We start from the raw sequence: 20,983 nt of genomic DNA, 5'->3' as shown, positions 1-20,983 counted from the left end.
GTGCACAATATTTTTGATGCATGCCAGCGTATGGCTCATACGTTCCACACACATGGGCCTTAAGTTTTAAACAAGTTATGTGACTGAAACACCTTTCTTGAAAGTTGCTCAAAAGTCGAAATGCGCCCATTGATGCTGCCCGTTGATTGGCTGCACAACTGAAAGCTGCAGTCATCCAAACAGTTCAGACAGTTTCAAATATTAAAACCATACATACACTGAGTAAATACAAAGTCTTAATGTTCCCTGTTCATTTCAGTCGTATTCATCATCACAGCCTGACAAAAACCTATCCACATACAGCATCCTGATTTTGGAAAACGACATCTGAAAATACTTTAGTTCCTTGTCCTGGTTGAAGAAACGTAGTGTTTTAAAAGAAGTCCTTCAGTGTTTTGTGCTCTCTGTGCCTTTCTCAAGGTACCTTGACACTTGCCTGAAATTTATCTGTGCACTGGTACGCAATCTACCGTGGCAGACATTAAACTCATTGTAAACCATTGTAAACTGTGCGCGGCTGCGTGCAAGTACGCAAAGAAAATTTTGAAATGTTGAAAATCTCTGGCACACATTAATTTTGTCAACTACACGTGAATATTGCGCAGCAGCCGATCTGCTCTGTGTGAGCCTGATCCCATCAGATCTCAGAAGCTAAGCAGAGCAGGATCTGGTTAGTACTTGGATGGGAGACCTCTTTGGAACACCAGCGGCTGTGTGTGTTTCTCTGGATAAAACTGGAGTTGCATCAGGAAGGGCATCTGGCGTAAAGCTTGTGCCAATTACCGATGAGGATCTGGCTATATCCGCTGTGGCGATCCCGAACAAAACCGGGATCAGCCATATGAACAACAACAACGTGTGAACATTGTGCAAACAATTTAAAAACACTAAGTGTTCCTGCGAGTCACTGTGTCAGCACTGCACACCACAGCGCAGCTCATCTGAATGATTATGATGAGATATTCGATTTTTTAATAAACCGAATTTTACAGATACTCATAAGAAGGTATGAAAATGCAACTGTTTTACCAAGCTAATACAATATAAATAATATCACAAATAATTGCCTTTGAGATGATTCCAAATGCATTCCCCACATCATGAAGCACACGAGAACAGCTGCAGCTGTAGAAAATTCCTCTGCGATTCTGGAGAGATTACAGGTTGTTTCATCAGCCAAATTCTGATAGCAAATGATTACTCCGCTATGAAATAATAATTTTATACAATCCGCTGGACCGACTGCTCGGTGGAAACGGGGCTGTCAGCGTACGCTCGCTAAATCGTCATGGTGTGACAGCTGCATAACTTATTTGACATATCCAGGGTATTCTACAAATTTTTCATAAGTTGGCATACGCTGGCTAAATTGTCGAGATGTGACAGGGCCCTGATACAGCATTGGTCTCCCAGTTGTTGCTCCCTTCATAGGAAAAATAAACTTTGATGCAACAGTTTTGACACATTGTGAGGTTTTCCTTCAAAGGTTTTATGTTGTGTAAAATTAGATTTTGACTGTATAAGCAGAAACTGCTGCTCAAAGTGAAATTTTATTGCTGGACTTTGATCCACAATCCTTTGGTATGAAAGCATTGTTAACAGAACAATCAAGATCAAAGGCCAGCAAGCAGTATGAAAGATGTGTGATCAGGATCTAAAATCAGGAGGAAACATGAGGACCAGGATGAAAGATGAGTCTTCAGAATCTCATGGTTACCATCTGTCTGGACATGTTGGTCTGAGTCCACTTATTGATCTGTATCTGGTGGACAAAGATGTACTTTGATAGCAGACATGGGCCATTTAATTGGAGCAAGGATTGTGATTTGTTTTGCTGCTTAATTTAAAGATGACTAGATGGTTTTGGAGAAAGGTGCATGACTTGAGTGCTCTTTGAGTTGATTAAGTAGACTGCATAATAGCTGGGACATCAAATGTGTGTCCGTGCTGACGGGATGTGATGGGATTTTTAACAAATCATTATTAATCGTTTGCGCTACTGTGACCCTGACACTCCCACATGAAACAAACAGGCCTCCCTCTGTGTTCAAACTTACTCAGGCAGGAAAGCAGACAGGCTACGTTTAGCAGATTGCTAATGCGCGGAGATAAAAAGACACTTCTGTCAGGATAGATGAATTTCCAGAGCATTGTCTCATTCTTCTCTTGAGCTTATTCACACACACACACACACACACACACACACACACACACACACACACACACACACACACACACACACACACACACACACACACACACACACACACCTTCCTTCAGGTGTCTTTTCTTTCTTTTTTTTTCTTCCCAATACACAGCCGAAGAAAAACTGCAGTTAAAACAAAGATTTTGAGTGGAGATGTTTAATGCAAATGTCAACATGTCACTCTGTTGTTGTGAGTACGAAGACCAATGACGGTTCATTGAGCGGAATAAAGGGATGGGGACGGAAAAACAAGGAATTATTTTCCAGCGTTGCTGCATCTGTCGCTTGTATGAGCCAGAAAAGATTCAAGCTGGAAAAACATAACAAAATGGAAACCCAAAATACTTTGTGTCTTCTCTGAATCCTGATGTGTGTGTGTGTGTGTGTGTGTGGTATAATAGTACATTATATATGTTAATATGATAATTATATGTTAATATTTTTGTGCAGAAATACTTCATTTTCACAGAAACCACAATTTCCCAAGTGTGTCCAACACTTCTGGCGAGCAGCGATGGAATGTCAAAAATGAAACACTGCAGCGTTTTAGTGTATCTCAGTTACACATCATTTCAACACATATGGTGCATCCAGAAAGTAATCACAGCACTTTACTTTTAACATATTTTATGTTAAAGCCTTAATCCAAACTGGATAAAATTACTCTTTTCCCCTCAAAATTCTACACACAATATCCCATAATGACAATGTGATTTTTTTTTTTAACTTTTAGACAAATTAAATTAGTAAAACTACTAAGAAATCACATGTAGGTAAGTATTCACAGCCTTTGCCATGAAGCTGAGCTCAGGTACATTCTGTTTCCACTGATCATCCTTGAGATGTTTCTAAAGCTTAATTGGAGTCCACCTGGGGTAAATTCAGTTGATTGGACATGATTTAGAAAGACACACACCTGTCTACATATAAGGTTCCACAGCTGACGGCGCATGTCAGAGCACAAACCAAGCACAAAGTCAAAGGAATTGTCTGTAGACCTCTGGGACAGGATTATCTTAAGCACAAATCTGTGGAAGGGAAACATTTCTACTGCTTTGAAGGTCCCAATGAGCACAGAAGCCTTCATCTGTAAATGGAAGAAATTCGGATTCACCAGGATTCTTTCCAGAGCTGGCCCGCCCGTTTAAACTGAGCGTATGGGGGAGAGGTCTTAGTGAGGGAGGTGACAAATGAACCTGATGGTCACTCTTCAGAGCTCCAGCATTCCTCTATGGAGAGAAGAGGACCTTCCAGAAGGACAACCATCTCTTTAGCAATCTACCAATCAGGCCTGTTTTGTATAATGGCCAGACGGAAGCCACTCGTTAGTAAAAGGCATATGACAGCCCACCTGGAGTTTGCCAAAAGGCGCGCCTGAAGGACTCTCAGACCATGAGAAAGAAAATTCTCTGAGACAAAGATTGAACTCTTTGGACTGAATGCCAGGCACCATGTTTGGAGGAAACCAGGTATCATCCCTACAGTGAAGCGTGGTGGTGGCAGCATCATGCTGTGGAGATGTTTTCAGTAGTAGGAACTGAGAGACTAGTCAGGATTGAGGGAAAAATGAATGCAGCAGTGTATAGACTAGAGACATCCTGTAGGCAAACCTGCTCCAGAGGGCTCTTGAACTCAGACTGGGGCAACGGTTTATCTTTCAGCAGGTCAATGACCCTAAGCACACAGCCAAGATATCAAAGGAGTGTCTTTCGGACAACTCTGTGAATGTCCTTGAGTGGCCCAGCCAAAGCCCAGACCTGAATCTGATTGAACATCTCTGCTGTGCACAACACTCACCATCCAACCTGATGGAACATGCGAGGTGCTGCAAAGAGGAATTGGCAAAACGCCCCAGAGATAGGTGTGTCAAGCTTGTGCCTCATATTCAAGAACACTTGAGGCTGGAATTGCTGCCAGAGGTTGCAACAACAAAGTATTGAGGTAAAGAGTGTGAATACTTACGTATACGTGATTTTTTTGGTTTGTTGCGTTTTTTTTCATTTGTAATGAATTCGCAAAAAATTTCTAAACCTTTTTTCATGTTCTCATTATGGGTTCTGTGAGTGAATTTTGAGGGGAAAAATTAATTTACTCCATATTGGAATAAGGCTGTAACATAACAAAATGTGGAAAAGTGAAGTGCTTGTGAATACTTCCCGGATGCACTGTGAGAGATTTACCAATGTTCTGACATAGAAAATTAACAAAGTAATGACTGAAGACTGGTATTGCAGTTCAACATTTCTCTACAACTGTGAACATGTGCATTTTTGCTTTTCCTTATTTTTTTCCTCTGGCATTTTTAACTTTGAGCCTCTGCAGAGGTTTGTCCACCTTCAATGCTAATTTTTGGAAGCACAAACACATTTTAAGTCTGTCAAGGATTAAAGTCACTCATTCAGAGTGGGTCCAGCAGGCAGCTTCAGCCATACGGCCAAGCAGACAGACAGCTGCTCAAACAGCTCGCCAGGCACGTAAACCAAACTATCCAGCCAACCAGCAGTGCCCACAAACAAATGTTAGTCCTACAGCAAGGAGGGTAAGCCCACTAAACCCACTGAATGAACTGCTGTGAGGTCCACTACTGAGACTGGTATGCCATTATTCTTATGATTAAAAATCGTATGAACCTGAAGTTGTTGTACAGATTGATTTTGATTGACTTTCCCGACTTGGATGCAGCTGGCGGGTTGCATGTGTGAGGCCAGGTACACACATCTCTATGGGTCTGTATCTCCAAATATAACAATCAAGAGAAAATTTTGGGGGAAAAAAAAAACACTGACTCTTTAGAAATGGCAATATTGTATGGGGTTAAATAAAAGTCCTATCAGGACCTTGAGACCAGTTGGTGCTGATGTTTAACCACGCGTTCCATAGTGTAAAGCCTTGAAAGTCTAACAGTCCCTCTGGACAGGACACCATCCTTCATAGGTTACTTCTCATATTTCAGTTCAATTTCAATTTATTTTCATTTATATACCGCCCAAATCACAACAGAGTTGTCTCAAATCACTTCACACAGTTAAGGTCTAACCTTACCAACCCCCAAGCAACAGCGGTAAGAAAAACTCCCTCTGAGGAAAAACCTCAAGCAGACCAGACTCAAAGGGGTGACCCTCTGCTTGGGGCAATGCTACAAACATAAATTACAGAAACAATTCCACCGAACAATTCACGGACGAATATACAAGAAATGCTATTGGCGACAGGACAGGTGGGTCGCAACACAAATACAACTCCCATCTCTGGATGAGCTTGCCACCTTAAACAGAGAGAAAAAACAGAATCAGGCATCAGAAAGACCAAAAAAATACTGTATAATTTGCCAGCATTAAGCAACAAGAAAACAGAATAAATAATAAGGTGATCACCGGCCACTAGCCCTAAAACTTCACTAAAAGACCCAGAATTTAGGTAAAGTTGAGGCCGCAGACCCGCTCCAAATACTAATAATTAATTAAAAGAGAGGAAAAAAGCGCAAAACAAAACTGTACCAGTATGGTAGCCATATGAAAGGGAAGATAAGTGCGTCTTAGTCTGGACTTGAAAATCTCCACAGAAACTGACTTGTTTTATGACAAAGGGAAATCATTCCAGAGAAACAGGGTCACAATAAGAGAAAGCTCTGTGACCACAGACTTCTTATTCACCTTAGGGACACAAAGTAGTCCTGCACCCTGAGAACGTAAAGCCCGGGCCGGTACGTAAGTTAATTAGGTCAGCTAGGTAGGGAGGGTGCCCAAGTTCCATGAATAATTTTTATAGATTAGTAGCAGAACCTTTAAATCTGATCTCACTGGGACAGGAACCAGTGAAGGATGCCAAATGGGTGTAATGTGGTTGTACATTCTGCTTCATGTCAAAAGTCTGGCTGCAGCATTTTGAACCAATTGGAGAACCCTAATGCTAGACTGCGGTAAACCAGAAAATAGAACATTGCAGTAGTTCAATCTAGAAGCGATAATGCATGAATCAGGGTCTCAGCATCAGCCATAGACAGGATGGGAGGAATCTTCGCTATATTTCGCAGGTGGAAGAAAGCAGTCCTAGTAATATTTCTAATGTGGAGGCCAAAGGACAATGAAGGATCAAAAATTACCCCAAGGTTCCTCACTTTATCAGTGTGATGTATGACACATGAGCCGAGGCTGAGCGTTAACTGGTCAAATTGATGCCGATGTCTCACTGGACCAAGAATCATCATTTCAGTCTTATCAGAGTTTAAAAGTAGGAAGTTTCTAGACATCCAACTTCTCACTGCTGCAAGGCAATCTTCTAAAGATTTTATGTGAATGAGATTACCAGCAATTATCGGCATGTATAACTGAGTATCATCTGCATAGCAGTGAATGGTAATCCCAAAATGCCACAATATGTGCCCAAGGGGTGCTATATAAATGGAGAAAAGCAGGGGGCCTAAGACAGACCGCTGTGGAACCCCAAATTTCATGTCACTAAGGTTAGAGGTAGTGTTACTGTACAAAACACAGTGAGAACGACTGGTCAAGTATGACGTCAGCCTTGCAAGGGCACTCCCAGTAATCCCAAAATGATTTTCCAGCCTATCAGTACACTCAAAAAATATAAACGCAACACTTTTGGTTTTGCTCCCATTTTGTATGAGATGAACTCAAAGATCTAAAACTTTTTCCACATACAATATCACCATTTCCCTCAAATATTGTTCACAAACCAGTCTAAATCTGTGATAGTGAGCACTTCTCCTTTGCTGAGATAATCCATCCCACCTCACAGGTGTGCCATATCAAGATGTTGATTAGACACCATGATTAGTGCACAGGTGTGCCTTAGACTGCCCACAATAAAAGGCCACTCTGAAAGGTGCAGTTTTGTTTTACTGGGGAGGGGGGGATACCAGTCAGTATCTGGTGTGACCACCATTTGCCTCATGCAGTGCAACACATCTCCTTCGCATAGAGTTGATCAGGTTGTCAATTGTGGCCTGTGGAATGTTGGTCCACTCCTCATCAATGGCTGTGTGAAGTTGCTGGATATGGGCAGGAACTGGTACACGCTGTCGTATACGCCGGTCCAGAGCATCCCAAACATGCTCAATGGGTGACATGTCCGGTGAGTATGCTGGCCATGCAAGAACTGGGACATTTTCAGCTTCCAAGAATTGTGTACAGATCCTTGCAACATGGGGCCGTGCATCATCCTGCTGCAACATGAGGTGATGTTCTTGGATGTATGGCACAACAATGGGCCTCAGGATCTCGTCACGGTATCTCTGTGCATTCAAAATGCCATCAATAAAATGCACCTGTGTTCTTCATCCATAACAGACGCCTGCCCATACCATAACCCCACCGCCACCATGGGCCACTCGATCCACAACATTGACATCAGAAAACCGCTCACCCACACGACGCACACACGCTGTCTGCCATCTGCCATGAACAGTGTGAACCGGGATTCATCCGTGAAGAGAACACCTCTCCAATGTGCCAAACGCCAGCGAATGTGAGCATTAGCCCACTCAAGTCGGTTACGACGACGAACTGGAGTCAGGTCGAGACCCCGATGAGGACGACGAGCATGCAGATGATCACACCCACACACACACACACACACACACACACACACAACACACACACACACACACACACACACACACCACACACACACACACACATTCCAGCTCCAAATTCACACTCTCAAGTAAAAAAGAAAAAAAAAAAATCTTGCCACAAAACAGAAAAGGGGTAAAATTCTGAACATGCCAGACTCACCGTTTTATAGATTTAATTCCAATTGTAAACTCACATTATCAAAGAAGCACACATGCGCCCGCAAGATCGTCATCTGCAGCTCCCTTAAGTTCTCTAATGATTGTGGCACATAAAATAACGTCCATTAACTCCTGAAGACAAAAATGCACCTGCTAGCGCTCAGAGTAAGAGGAATAAAATACATCAGAGATTACTAATTATTAGCACATGTGTGCGGAGAGACTTACAATCATGAGTACTTTTATGTTGTCTTACTAACTGGGACGTTAAAAGGCGTGAGACATGCCCTTTAAATTAAAGCTGAACATTAAATTTTGACTGTTTCCTTTCAGTTCTATTTTGCTGCTGAAAAGAAGAAAAAATGACAAAAACTGTCACTATCCAAATATATCTAACTGTACTCTTTTAAAGCTGTACAGCTTTTCAAATTTCACAAAATTGACAAAAATTAGTTTCTACTGAAATCCAGGCATTATAATGTCAGTTTATTTTTGCAACATGTTGCAAAATTACAGCTCATTTTAATGAAGAGAACATATTTATCCAGGTGGGAATTCCATGGTGAGTATTGTCTTTTCCTTTTAACACCGTCATGCAGATGCACTGCAGCAGGAAGCACGTGCGTGCATGCGTGATATTTTGAGATTATCTTCGACCTTTACAACTTGCTTTATGCGCTTTCCTGGGGTGTACACACCAACATCTAACTGGTTTCAAAAACAGTGTTTTTACATTTATGAGTGTTTATTTCTCAATAGCATTTACAAAATATATGAGAAACATACAGTATTAGATTTATCTGGAAATGATATGTTTCAGAGCAGGGCAAGCACCCACGTGATCTATGATGTTGCTACCAAATGTATGTTATGGCTTCTGATCGCTTGAATTTTTACCCTGCAGGGGTCGAAATTTTAAATTGTTTCCAGGCTGCACACATTTTCATCACATTGGCAATATGATATTATGAATCCTTTAAGGAAAAACGTGATACTGATGCCAAAGAAAATTCTTTTTATGGCTTACAACTTTACAAAACAAAACAAAGGCTGTACAGCTTTAAAGGTGGTGCTCTTGTTGTGTCCTTTCACTAACCGCAGACACATGTGCCAGTCAGTTGTAATGTAGCAGCCAAACTAATTACTTAATGTCATATTTTTGAACCACGAGCTGACTGTAGCTTGACAGGGAGGGCCAGAATCACCACATCTCCCCTCTGGTTATGAAAGCAAACCGTCTTCCAGCACTGGCAGACACTTCGTCTGGCTAGCTAATATTAAATCTCTGAAACACATATATTATTCTCTATTAAGGTGACTCTTTCTTCCTTTTAAACACGAGCATGGAATAGTCAGTCACATCAGACGCAAAAGTTTTAATGAACACCAAGCTTTATTTATGGGAGATCGTATCTCACGTCAACGGCTGAATGTTTTCCGTGAGGTCTGCTGGAGTCCAGCGGGGTGTCCAGTGTTCAGGGAGGTTCTCGTATTAAATATATCACATCTTGATTCACTTTGTGAAAGTGGAGTGTGCTTGGTGGAGTGTTCCACCTTTCAACAAAACACCGAAAGTCATTAAATATGAAACATCACGGTGGATATGAAAATATTCAAACACTAAAGCACAACTTACTTAAAAAAAACAGTTCTGTTTATAATAAAACATCAATAAATCAAGTGTCTGAGTGTTCAACTCACCTTTGAGGAATTCATCACAGGCAAGAAATGCAGAATTTATATCAGTGCTTGGGGGTGAAAGTGGTTATGGTGTTTTCAGTTCTGTGTGTCCGTGTGTCCAAGTGTGTGTGAACATAAGTCAAAGAGATTCAAGGTCAGCATTTTGATCCCTTCTGTATAAGGGATCTTTATCATGGCTGTGTTGGTAGGAATGAAGACGTCTTCATGGTGGAGATGGGACTGTATTAAGAATCGGCTTTGAACGCATAATTACATGACGGATAATCAGTGACCTTTATGACCTTTCGGGACATGACACACTCAGGCGTCATGACTACAATGCCGTGTTTGTGGGTGATTCCATATCGGGAACTGCTGGGACTTTGTTCAGAAATTCCACATAATACAATGATCCATCAATGAAAATGATCCAAACCCAGATCCAGAGCTTCAGTAGAACACGAGTCAGTTCCAACCTTTCGTGTCATGGAAATACATGTCAGTGCTTGAAATACATATCTCTCTCTCATTCTCGAGCATTTGACTCACACTGATTGTATTTCATTCATCAGTCCAAGTACTTCGGTAATGTGTGGAGATTATTTTGGAAAAAGGCCACAGACCATTCTGTCAAGACAGCGATGACTTTTTTTTTTTTATATCAAAACATTCTCAAAGATCAGCTGCTCAGCGAGTGGCCCGTATACCACCAACAGAGGTCAGTAAGGTCAGTAGGGTCACGGGGGGGAGGAGGGGGGAGCCGATCCCAGCAATTGTGAAAAATACATTTTTGAAAAATTACTTTTAAAAGGAATGAATGATGGTGAATGACACAAAATAACAAAGATACAGCAAGCAAATTAGTTGGTAATCATAATCAAGCATTCAACATGGTCAAAACTATGAATCCTAAATCATTAAGCCTATTAGCTCAACCAATAATTTGCATCACTTTTTTAAACTTTTTCAACTTTATCACTATTTTTATTGTTTTTTTTCCCATATAATTCGCCACGATAGTCCAAACTATACCTTTTTGGAATTTTTCTGATCAGACAAATAATGTGATGTACATTTCAATATGACTGAAGGATTTTTAAGTCTTGTCCCCGTGTAATCCTTCATTAACCGGAACTTGGGTATAGCTGCCATTCTGGGATGCCACCATATATTTTGTGAGGTCATGGTACACTCAGACGGATTGGTAAGCATCGTTTAGGTCCCCTTAAATTTACAAAATTGGCTTTGGGCTCATGGACTGTACTCAGAAAAGTGCAAATAATGTTTTCATAGGACAATGCCATAACAATCTATTTGTCCATTAATCACAGATTTGAAGATAAAAGTTAATACAAGTGAATTCTGACAGACAACTCAGCACTACAACTCATGCTGTTTTTATTTCTAAGATCCACACATTCAGTAAATGTGGTTTTAAACCACATTTAAACCCAATAAACCACAGGCTTATTGGGCCTTTGATGGAGAATGTGTGTAGATTAATTGTGGGCCCAAAACATGCTGAACCACTGCCCCCTTTTGGCCTGAATAAGTATCTATTTAAAGGTTTCTGCTGCCTTTCCTTTTCGGGCTCTCTAGAGATTGATTAGCCACACCAGACCGAATGCTGCTGACTGCAAACACTGTCTGTCAGTTTGGGTCCGAGGCACTGCTGTCACTACTTTGCAAATCCTTAAGTCACATTTATCAACTGCAACCATCCTGTTGCTAAACTCAGCTGAATACCCTCCATCTCCTGGCCTAATTAAGAAACTGCAGGGAGAAGCCTGCAAATCAGGGGTCACCAACTCCGCCCCTGGAGATGACGCACCACTGCTCATGACCTAAGTTAGGTGTGATCAGCCACTCAAGAGACTTGAATTAATCAGCTGTGGTTGCAAACTTCCATTGATGACTGTGAAAGCTTGGTACCTTGTTTTTTTTTTACCACAGCACTTGAATGCATCATCAGGAAGCCCTCCTTTACCACACCTTGTGCAGATTTTGCAGTAAAACCCCTGAGTTCAATTGAAAAAGAACAGTTTCTATGTTGGATAGCATCTATTTGAAGAGAATTTCAAGTATCATCAACTTGACGTCAAACTGATTTTAACATCACTCTGGAAAACACTAATCAACAGACGCCTGGATGGTAGGAAAAGTTTTATGTCAGAAAATGTAAACACGTACGATGTGTAGACACTTTGTAGATACTGAGGCAAAATGTGACAAAATTGTGCTTATTTTTTGGGCACATGGCTGTGAAGAATTAATTATAAGAATATCAGAAGTATTGTATTCCTTTATTCATGCACAACATCCAAAAAAAAACAAACAGCTGCAATTATTGTTAGATAAAGAGGGACATCATGGTTTTGTACATATCAACTGCACTTAAATTCACTTCAATTAAAATTTGAGAATAGACCTCCAAGGATCTTGTTATAGCCACACAAATGATTTCCATTGCAGATTTGCATAGTAAACTTGCATTGCATCTTCTGAAAGCTAAAGATGTGACTTTGTTCTGAGAAATATGCGAACTGGAAATATTCTGGAACCATATTCAAATTCTGATCCTGTGCAATGCCACCAAAAGTGTGCAAAGCCGTGCTCTGGAAGTCAAAGTATTGCTTAACCATCAGTCTATCCCAATGCTAAGAAAGGGGCCTGGACCTTTAAAACATTCAGAAGTATATAAAACAACTGTGTAATTCCAGAAGTTTTGTTCAGATTTTCAGATGTTTTGTGCACCTTGGTTAGTTCAGTTTAAACTTTACACTATTTAAGAGACCTGATTTTCAAGGGCCATAGGCACTCGAGACATCGTCTTACAGCATCAATTCCAGAAGTACAAAAAGTACAAAAACTTAAAATTTGTCCACCTTCTGATGTTGCATGGAACAGATCTAACACCTAACATCACAACTCTAAATTCAATTATTTATCAAAAAGCACTGCTGGGTAAAGGTGTGATGATTTTCATCTCTATCTGCATACAGATCAACAGTTTGCTCACAAGTACAGCTCGTCTGGAAAGTATTCACAGCGCTTCACTAATTCGTACGTTTTATGTTACAACCTTATTCAAAAATTCAAGATTCTACACATAACTTTTTATGCCAAAAATGTTAAAATGTGAATATCACTTTGCCAAATCAATGGACCTTGTTTCTGCAAACTTTCAGCACAAACTGTGTTAACTGTAACTTTAATGCTAAATGACATCACTCTTTTCCTAACTGCCACTGCTGTCAGTGTCCAACATATTGGAACAATAGCTAAACACTAATATGGCATACACTAACCGTAACTATTAACCTTTTCTAGTCAACTGATATTAAAATAGTAAATTCCACATGATTATACTTTGGAGCTGGGTGTTCTGGGACCATATTTTCTAAGAAGCAGGAGGTGTTCCTGGTGTTCCTTCCACTGCCAACACTAAACTGACCGATGAACTGAATCATCCACTATTTGAGACACTACAAATAAATCACTAAGAGAACGGTATTACAACCCCTGGCAAAAATTATGGAATCACCGGCCTCGGAGGATGTTCATTCAGTTGTTTAAATTTTGTAGAAAAAAAAAAGCAGATTACAGACATGACACAAAACTAAAGTCATTTCAAATGACAACTTTCCTGGCTTTAAGAAACACTATAAGAAATCAGAAAAAAGACTGTGGCAGTCAGTAATGGTTACTTTTTAGACCAAGCAGAGGAAAAAAATATGGACTCACTCAATTCTGAGGAAAAAATTATGGAATCACCCTCTAAATTTTCATCCCCAAAACTAACACCTGCATCAAATCAGATCTGCTCATTAGTCTGCATCTAAAAAGGAGTGAACACACCTTGGAGAGCTGTTGCACCAAGTGGACTGACATGAATCATGGCTCCAACACGAGATATGTCAATTGAAACAAAGGAGAGGATTATCAAACTCTTAAAAGAGAGTAAATCATCATGCAATGCTGCAAAAGTGTTGGTTGTTCACAGTCAGCTGTGTCTAAACTCTGGACCAAATACAACAACATGAGAAGGTTGTTAAAGGCAAACATACTGGTAGACCAGGAAGACAGTCATAGCGTCAAGACAGAAAACTTAAAAGCAATATGTCTCAAAAATCGAAAAATGCACAACAAAACAAATGAGGAATGAAGGGGAGGAAACTGGAGTCAACGTCTGTGACCGAACTGTAAGAAACCGCCTAAAGGAAATGGGATTTACATACAGAAAAGCTAAACGAAAGGCATCATTAACAACCTAAACAGAAAAAAAACAAGGTTACAATGGGCTAAGGAAAAGCAATCGTGGACTGTGGATGACTGGATGAAAGTCATATTCAGTGATGATCTCGAATCTGCATTGGGCAAGGTGATGATGCTGGAACTTTTGTTTGGTGCCGTTCCAATGAGATTTATAAGATGACTGCCGAAGAGAACATGTAAATTTCCACAGTCATTGATGATATGGGGCTGCATGTCAGGTAAAGGCACTGGGGAGATGGCTGTCATTACATCATCAATAAATGCACAAGTTTACGTTGATATTTTGGACAATTGAAGGATGTTTGGGGATGATGAAATCATTTTTCAAGATGATAATGTATCTGCCATAGAGCAAAAACTGCGAAACATTCCTTGCAAGAAGACACGTAGGGTCAATGTCATGGCACAGGGTCAATGTCAACGAGCAGATCTGATTTGATGCAGGTGTTAGTTTGAGGATGAAAATTTACAGGGTGATTCCATAATTTTTTCCTCAGAATTGAGTGATTCCATATTTTTTTCCTCTGCTTGGTCTAAAAAAGTAACTGTTACTGACTGCCATATATTTTTTTCTTGATTTCTTATAGTGTTTCTTAAAGCCAGAAAGTTGCCATTTGAAATGACTTTAGTTTTGTGTCATGTCTGTGATCTGCTTTTTTCTACAAATTAAACAACTGAATGAACATCCTCCGAGGCCGGTGATTCCATAATTTTTGCCAGGGGTTGTAGATCTTTGTAAAAAATATTAGATCACCCTTTTTGATCACTGGTTGAGACTATTTTCTTTTCGTTTAAGAGGGAAATCTGGCATTTGTCCAATGTATGTTTAGCTATTTTGAGTTTATCATTTCACAATTTTGCATCTCTACCTGTCCTGTAACTGCAGCTGTAATATGAAGAGCCTGTGCAAAATGACTTTTCTCCCGAGTGAAAAGATGATCTTCAAAACATCTAAAAATAGAGCACAAGTTAAACAATACTAGAGGTTCCCTTTGACAAATACACTTCATTCATCACACATTTCACCATTTTTAATGCTTTTATGATGCAGTAAATGTGCTTAAAGCATGTTGTGCAGTACTCTGTGCGTGTGTGTATATGATATGGAAAAACTGAAATGTTCATATTCAAGCAGCATTTTTATTTTTATTTCTTAAAAGAAAGTAATTAATTACAAATCATGTTACCATCCTCATTTCAAATAAAATTAAGTTTTATTATTATTACTATTGCCTCCGCCAACCCCTGTTTGTTGTTTGTTTGTCTTTTTGAACACCTGTAAACCCACAATTTTTCCATATATTGTTATAACATTTTTGCAGAGGTTTCATTTCCTGATAGGCAAGAACTGATTCAGTTTGCAAAGTCAGGGTCAAAGTCAAAGTCGGGAAAAATCATGGAAAATGGGAAAAATCCCTATCTTTAACATTGACTGAATTTTCAAAAATTCATAACTCTGTCACAAAAGATCAAATTTCTTCATATTTGAGAGGTTATGTTGGCTGTTATCTTTTATCGACTGTCAAAGTTTGATTCGGATCTGATCCGGATTACAGATCTAAATTTTACATTGAAAACCCCATTTAATTTATATTTTACATTATATCTTAATCAAACATGCCATAATCACTCTCATATTTGAAGGTGAGGCACAGACTGGCACTCACTATCGCCTGACAAAGTTTGATCCGTATTGTGGATTTTGTGAACATTTGAATTTAATATTGAAAAGCTCATTTGGTGTATATTTTGTATTATATCACAATTAAAAGTGCCTCAGTCACTCTCATTTGTGACAGTGAGGTGCAATCTGGCACTCTCGATGAATAGAATAAATTTGATGCGCGTCTGATTCATATTGCAGATTTAGCGGCTATTTCATTTTAACATTGAAAAGCCCTTTTGATCTATATTTTGTATTATATTTTAGCTTATGAAAAGCCACTTCTAACAGGACTCTCACCTTGAAATACTTTTCCAAGGTAAAAATTTGTGGAATTGGAAACTAGTGTTGTCGGAGGTTTTTGATTTGTGATTTGTCAGTTTTGAGGGGACATCACCTCTTTTGCATAACACTCACGGTGCTTGAAGTCAGCCATCTGTGGTTGAGGGAAAAAAAACATAAATAGCAGCTCATTTTTAACAATTTTAGGTAGAATAACATGTCCCCCTGACAGATGGACTCACAAACACAACCTTAATGAAACCAGGGAGGTGAGTCTGGAATGGTCCTTCAGTAAAAGTCCTTCAGGCAGTAACCTATTTTTCTTGTTAGTACTTCTGTTGTGTTGCACCCATTTGTGTACATTGTGTGAATTTGCTGCTTGCATGTTATCAAATTAAATTGCTGCATGTGCTGGAGCAGGGCTCTTCAAGTGATTCCAGAAAAGGCAGAGAGGGTGTAGGTTTTCTTTGCAACCACCCACTCCACCAGGTGATTTCACTGATTAACATCATTTTGAGCAGATTGAATCAGTTAATCAGTGAAATCACCTGGTGGAGTGGGTGGTTGCAAAGAAAACCTACACCCTCTCGGCCCTTTCTGGAATCACTTAAATACCCTCGTCGTAGAGTTTATATGTTCTGTGGTTGCATGCATTTTCTCAATTTCTTTGACTTTTTTTTAATGTAACTATCCGTTATTGCATCAATGCTGTATCTATTTTTGGAAGTGTTCTGGCCTCTGATGGCCCACCGTACACAATATACCGAAATGGCATGGAAACATGTAAAGCAGGTAGCTGAGTGGATAAGGAGCTAACCTGCCGATGCTGGTCTGAATCCCACTCATGCTGCCTGTCTGTCACCTTGGACAAGACATTTATGGCCTGATATAGTAAAAGTTTGCATGTCTAAAAACACCATTGCACTTGCAAATACACCTGCATGCTGATTTACTAACAGTGCAAAGAGGATTGCATCTGTTAAATATGGAAAAATAGCATGTATTGTCAATTTACCACGTTTAGCTTTATGAATATGGAATATGGGAATTGTCTGCATGCTTGCACAAAATTCTGGCAGGGAACATGTAAACAGGTGAGGTTTGCACATGCATCATAATTTTCATGGTCCAAAGGAAATTTATAAGAATAATAATAAGAACTTTATTAATCCTGAAGGAAATTGTTTTGCCAGAGTGCCTAAACAGTAAGCATTACTTTTTTTTAACAGTGAGTACAACATCGTTTATGCAAAACTGATTGCCACAGGTAGGAAAGATCTTCTGTGGAGCAATCTTTTGCTGAAGGTGCTTTGACAGGACATCAGTGTGGCATGCAGGGGGAGGGAGGTGTCGTCATGGAAGGTGAGCAGTTTTCTCAACATCCTCCTCTCAGATTTCTTCTGTATTTTGTGTGCTTGAAATCTTGGAATTAATTTATTGCACTTAACAGAATGCTCCTGCCGCCTCCTTCTACACAGGAGAGGTAAGTCCAGTTTAGGCCCTGCAGCTCGTTCGTGCTGGTGATGATCAAATAAGATCAATTTGAGAGGTTTGTCATGTACTTAAATGTGAACTGAACTATTAATTTGTGGCTAATCAGTGCTCCATACAAATGTTTTACATGAGCAAAACAGTGTGACAGCAGCAGTCGTCATTGGATTTTTAGTTTATTTGATGGGATGAGGGCCGATCCATTGTGTTTATTTACGTTTATGATCTGTGATCAACCGTGCTTCTGTTTCCACTGAACTTTGAGCTGCAGAACAGTTTGCAGCTGCATTTAATTCACACACTGTTTGATATTCAGCACAGAGGCGGCGTAATTTTAAAGCAATGGAAATATTTCCTCTGGATCGATCTCTCTCGCTCTCGAGTTTGTGTCAAACCAGGCAAGCGAGTCATGTTCTCCTCTTTCCTCAACATTCCCATCCCGGAAATTTTTGATTGATCCGGGGGTGCTGTCGGATCGGAAGCTCAGTATGCAGATGGGGATGAAGGCACCTCGTCACGTCTTGTCAATCACGACCACACACACATGCACACACACACTGAGCAGCTCATACACTTCATAGACTCTCTTTTCCCTACGGGAGAATAACCACAAGAATATTTAGTTCCCCCACATTACCAGCCGTTCACGGATACACTTCGCACCGAGGGAATCTCAGTCATCTGGCTTCTTTCTTTCTTCGCCCTCTCTCTTTTCCTTCTCTCGTGATAAATCTTTGAGGTTTTTGACAGAAACACAAGTAGGCTTTACTGCTCCCCCCATACTCCTACAATTCTTCACCACCCTCCTGATCACGGTTTGAGAACAAGACGGCGCGCTCCTGATAGACGGTTCCAGCTCTGCAAACACTGGACAAGCTATAACCACAGCTGAAACTCCAGAAATGAAATGAACACACCACATCTGACAGGCATTTTAAATTTCCCCTGTTCTGACTTTTGTTTATCAGCAGTAAATATCAACTTTTACATTCCAAATAAAAGACCAATAACATTAAAGCTACAGTGTGGGGGATTTACCGGTGTTATTAGCAGGCAGGGAGAGTAGCAATCTGTTCATTGGTGTTTAATTACCTGCAACAATAAATCGATGTGTTTTTATGAAGGCTGCCAAGATGATACGGTAGCACAAAGAAGACAAACGTACTCCCTCTTATGCAATTTGCAGTGTAGCTGGACAACTGAGGGTAATAAAGAAGAGTGCAGGCTAACAAGTGTGGGAAGCTTCATTTGTGTGAAAAGTAGGGTCAAGGCAAGGGCGCAAGAATCTCAGTCACCAAAGAAGCAAAAACATAATGGAGAAACTATTATGTGAATGGTGATGACATCATGCAATCTGCAACCTCACCACTAGATGACACCAAGTCCTACACACTGCAATGGCAGTTAAATTAATGGTCAAGCACATATTTGAGTTATAGTTACCCGATTTCCAAATGTGGACCATGCTGTAATTTATCCAGGACATTGCATGTTTCACTGTTGATAGACCATGTTGAAGTTAGCTGATTGGGTCAAACATTAATTTCAATTCAATTTATTTTCAACTGTAAGTTGTGCTTGTCAGGAGAAATTGGTGTTCGTCCCGTCTGTCCGTTTGTACGGCAACGACTCTAACCCTAAACCCTAACCCTGGTTTTCAAGTAGGCTGAGGTTTGCGCCTTTGTTATTTCATCAGCTTGGTCCACTGTCATTATTCCAGTTTTCTTTTTTTCAAACATGCTGATATTGCTTTGATGTTTTATAAATAATGTTTATTCCTACACTATGATGGAGAGGGAATTACTAAATTTTAAACATTGGTCTGATTCTAATTAATTGCATTTCATTTTGGTAAGACAAAGTGTATTATATTTGGAAATAAGCCCAGGAATTTAAATAGAAGCTTATCATTGAACAACGTTGAAACTGAAATTGTATCTGAAACTAAATTCCTTGCCATTTTTATTGATGATAAATTAAGGAAAACTTACATGAATTATGTTAAATCTAAAATTTCAAACGTTATTACAATTTTCTATAAAGTTTCTGTGTAGGCTCTCAGTTGTCCAGGTGGTTTCCATAGTAGAGAAGCTTGAATCTTCGACTGGACTGAGTTTCTTGACGCGAGGACGGTTCGCTTCAAATCGCAGAAGCTTCCTCAGCTAAAATTCTTGCTCTGGAAGTCTGACTGCTGTCTGACTCTTGTAGAGAAGAATAAAACAGAAGCCAACAAAAGCTGGAGTTTTAAACCTAACCAGACCCCTCCTACTGAGAGGCAGACTGCTATAGGCTAGTGACTAAACAATAGCTCTAATTAGCAACTATTGTGCTCTAGTTAGCACACCTAATGGCAGGACAGCTGTCCTTCTAATGATGGGATGGATGTCTTTCTGATGGCTCCCTTGATGACGTGAATGACTCATTACCATGAACAAAAGACTGAAACTCCTTTGACCTCAGTACCCCATTGTAAACAGGGGATAAAGTGTGTCTCAGACCCCCTCCCCGGTTAAGGCTGGGTTTCAAACGTTTCACAAAGAATGCCTCCTTGACCCCTCTCTCAAACCATTTCTTCTCTCTGGCTAATATTTTAACTTCCTTGTCCTCAAACATGTGGTTAGTGTCTTTAAGGTGGAGATGAACCACAGACTGAGGTCCACTGGCGCCCTCTCTGCGGTGGCTATACCTGGCTGGTATAGCCTAAAGGCACCGCAGAGAGGGCGCCAGTGGACCTCAGTCAGGTCAAAGGAGTTTCAGTCTTTTGTTCATGGTAATGAGTCATTCACGTCATCAAGGGAGCCATCAGAAAGGCATCCATCCCATCATTAGAGAGACAGCTGTCCTGTCATTAGGTGTGCTAACTAGAGCACAACAGTTGCTAATTAGAGCTATTCTTTAGTCACTAGCCTATAGCAGTCTGCCTCTCAGTAGGAGGGAAAATGTGGAAAGAGTGAAATGCAGTGAATACTTTCCGGATGCACCGTGTTTTGATGAAGGCATTCTCAGTTAAATGTCACTTCCAAAATTAGGGAAGGGTATAATTCTTGTGACATTTCAAAAACACCAAAGAAGCGAGCGACACTGGAGGGAAATGTGTGATATGCGCCTTTCGCTTTTGAGATAGGACATCTTATGGTGATTTATGTTTTTTTATATGCATATATTGTTTTGTTTGATATAATTCTAATTCTACAGTCATCCACTATGAATATAATTTCTCTGTATGGCTGGTTCGTCTAAGAATTTGTCCGACTAACACTTAAGTTCTGAGTCGTAGGTCTTGTCAACCTTTGTCGTGAAGTTTAGGAGGAAGACTCTTGATGTTTTTATGACCCTTTTTATGGCAGGATCGAACAAAATTCCAAAATCTAAGGGGTTGATTTTACTCCATGAGATTTATTCATACCTTTTTCATTTCATGCACTACATCATTCTCATAATATTCAGACCAGTGTGTCAATTTTATAACCCACATTTCAGTAATGTAATAGGCAGACTGCAATGAATTTTACTGGACATATTCATGCTCCAAAGGGGAGAAACCCTTTTGATTAGGTGACCTGACCTCTTGTCCTTTTTATAACTCTACTGGATACCTACATTTGTAGACTCAGAAACAAAAAAACACCAT

At 40.0% G+C, this 20,983-nt stretch overlaps 1 pseudogene; it reads left to right on the top strand.

Annotated features, from left to right (window-relative positions):
- The first annotated feature begins 600 nt into the window (after positions 1-600).
- LOC117527175 lies at positions 601-716 on the top strand (annotated as a pseudogene).
- The last annotated feature ends 20,267 nt before the right edge of the window (positions 717-20,983 follow it).

This window comes from Thalassophryne amazonica, chromosome 15, assembly GCF_902500255.1.
Source record: "Thalassophryne amazonica chromosome 15, fThaAma1.1, whole genome shotgun sequence".
NCBI classification, from domain to species: Eukaryota; Metazoa; Chordata; class Actinopteri; order Batrachoidiformes; family Batrachoididae; genus Thalassophryne; species Thalassophryne amazonica.
This window is presented reverse-complemented; position numbering and strand designations above follow the sequence as displayed.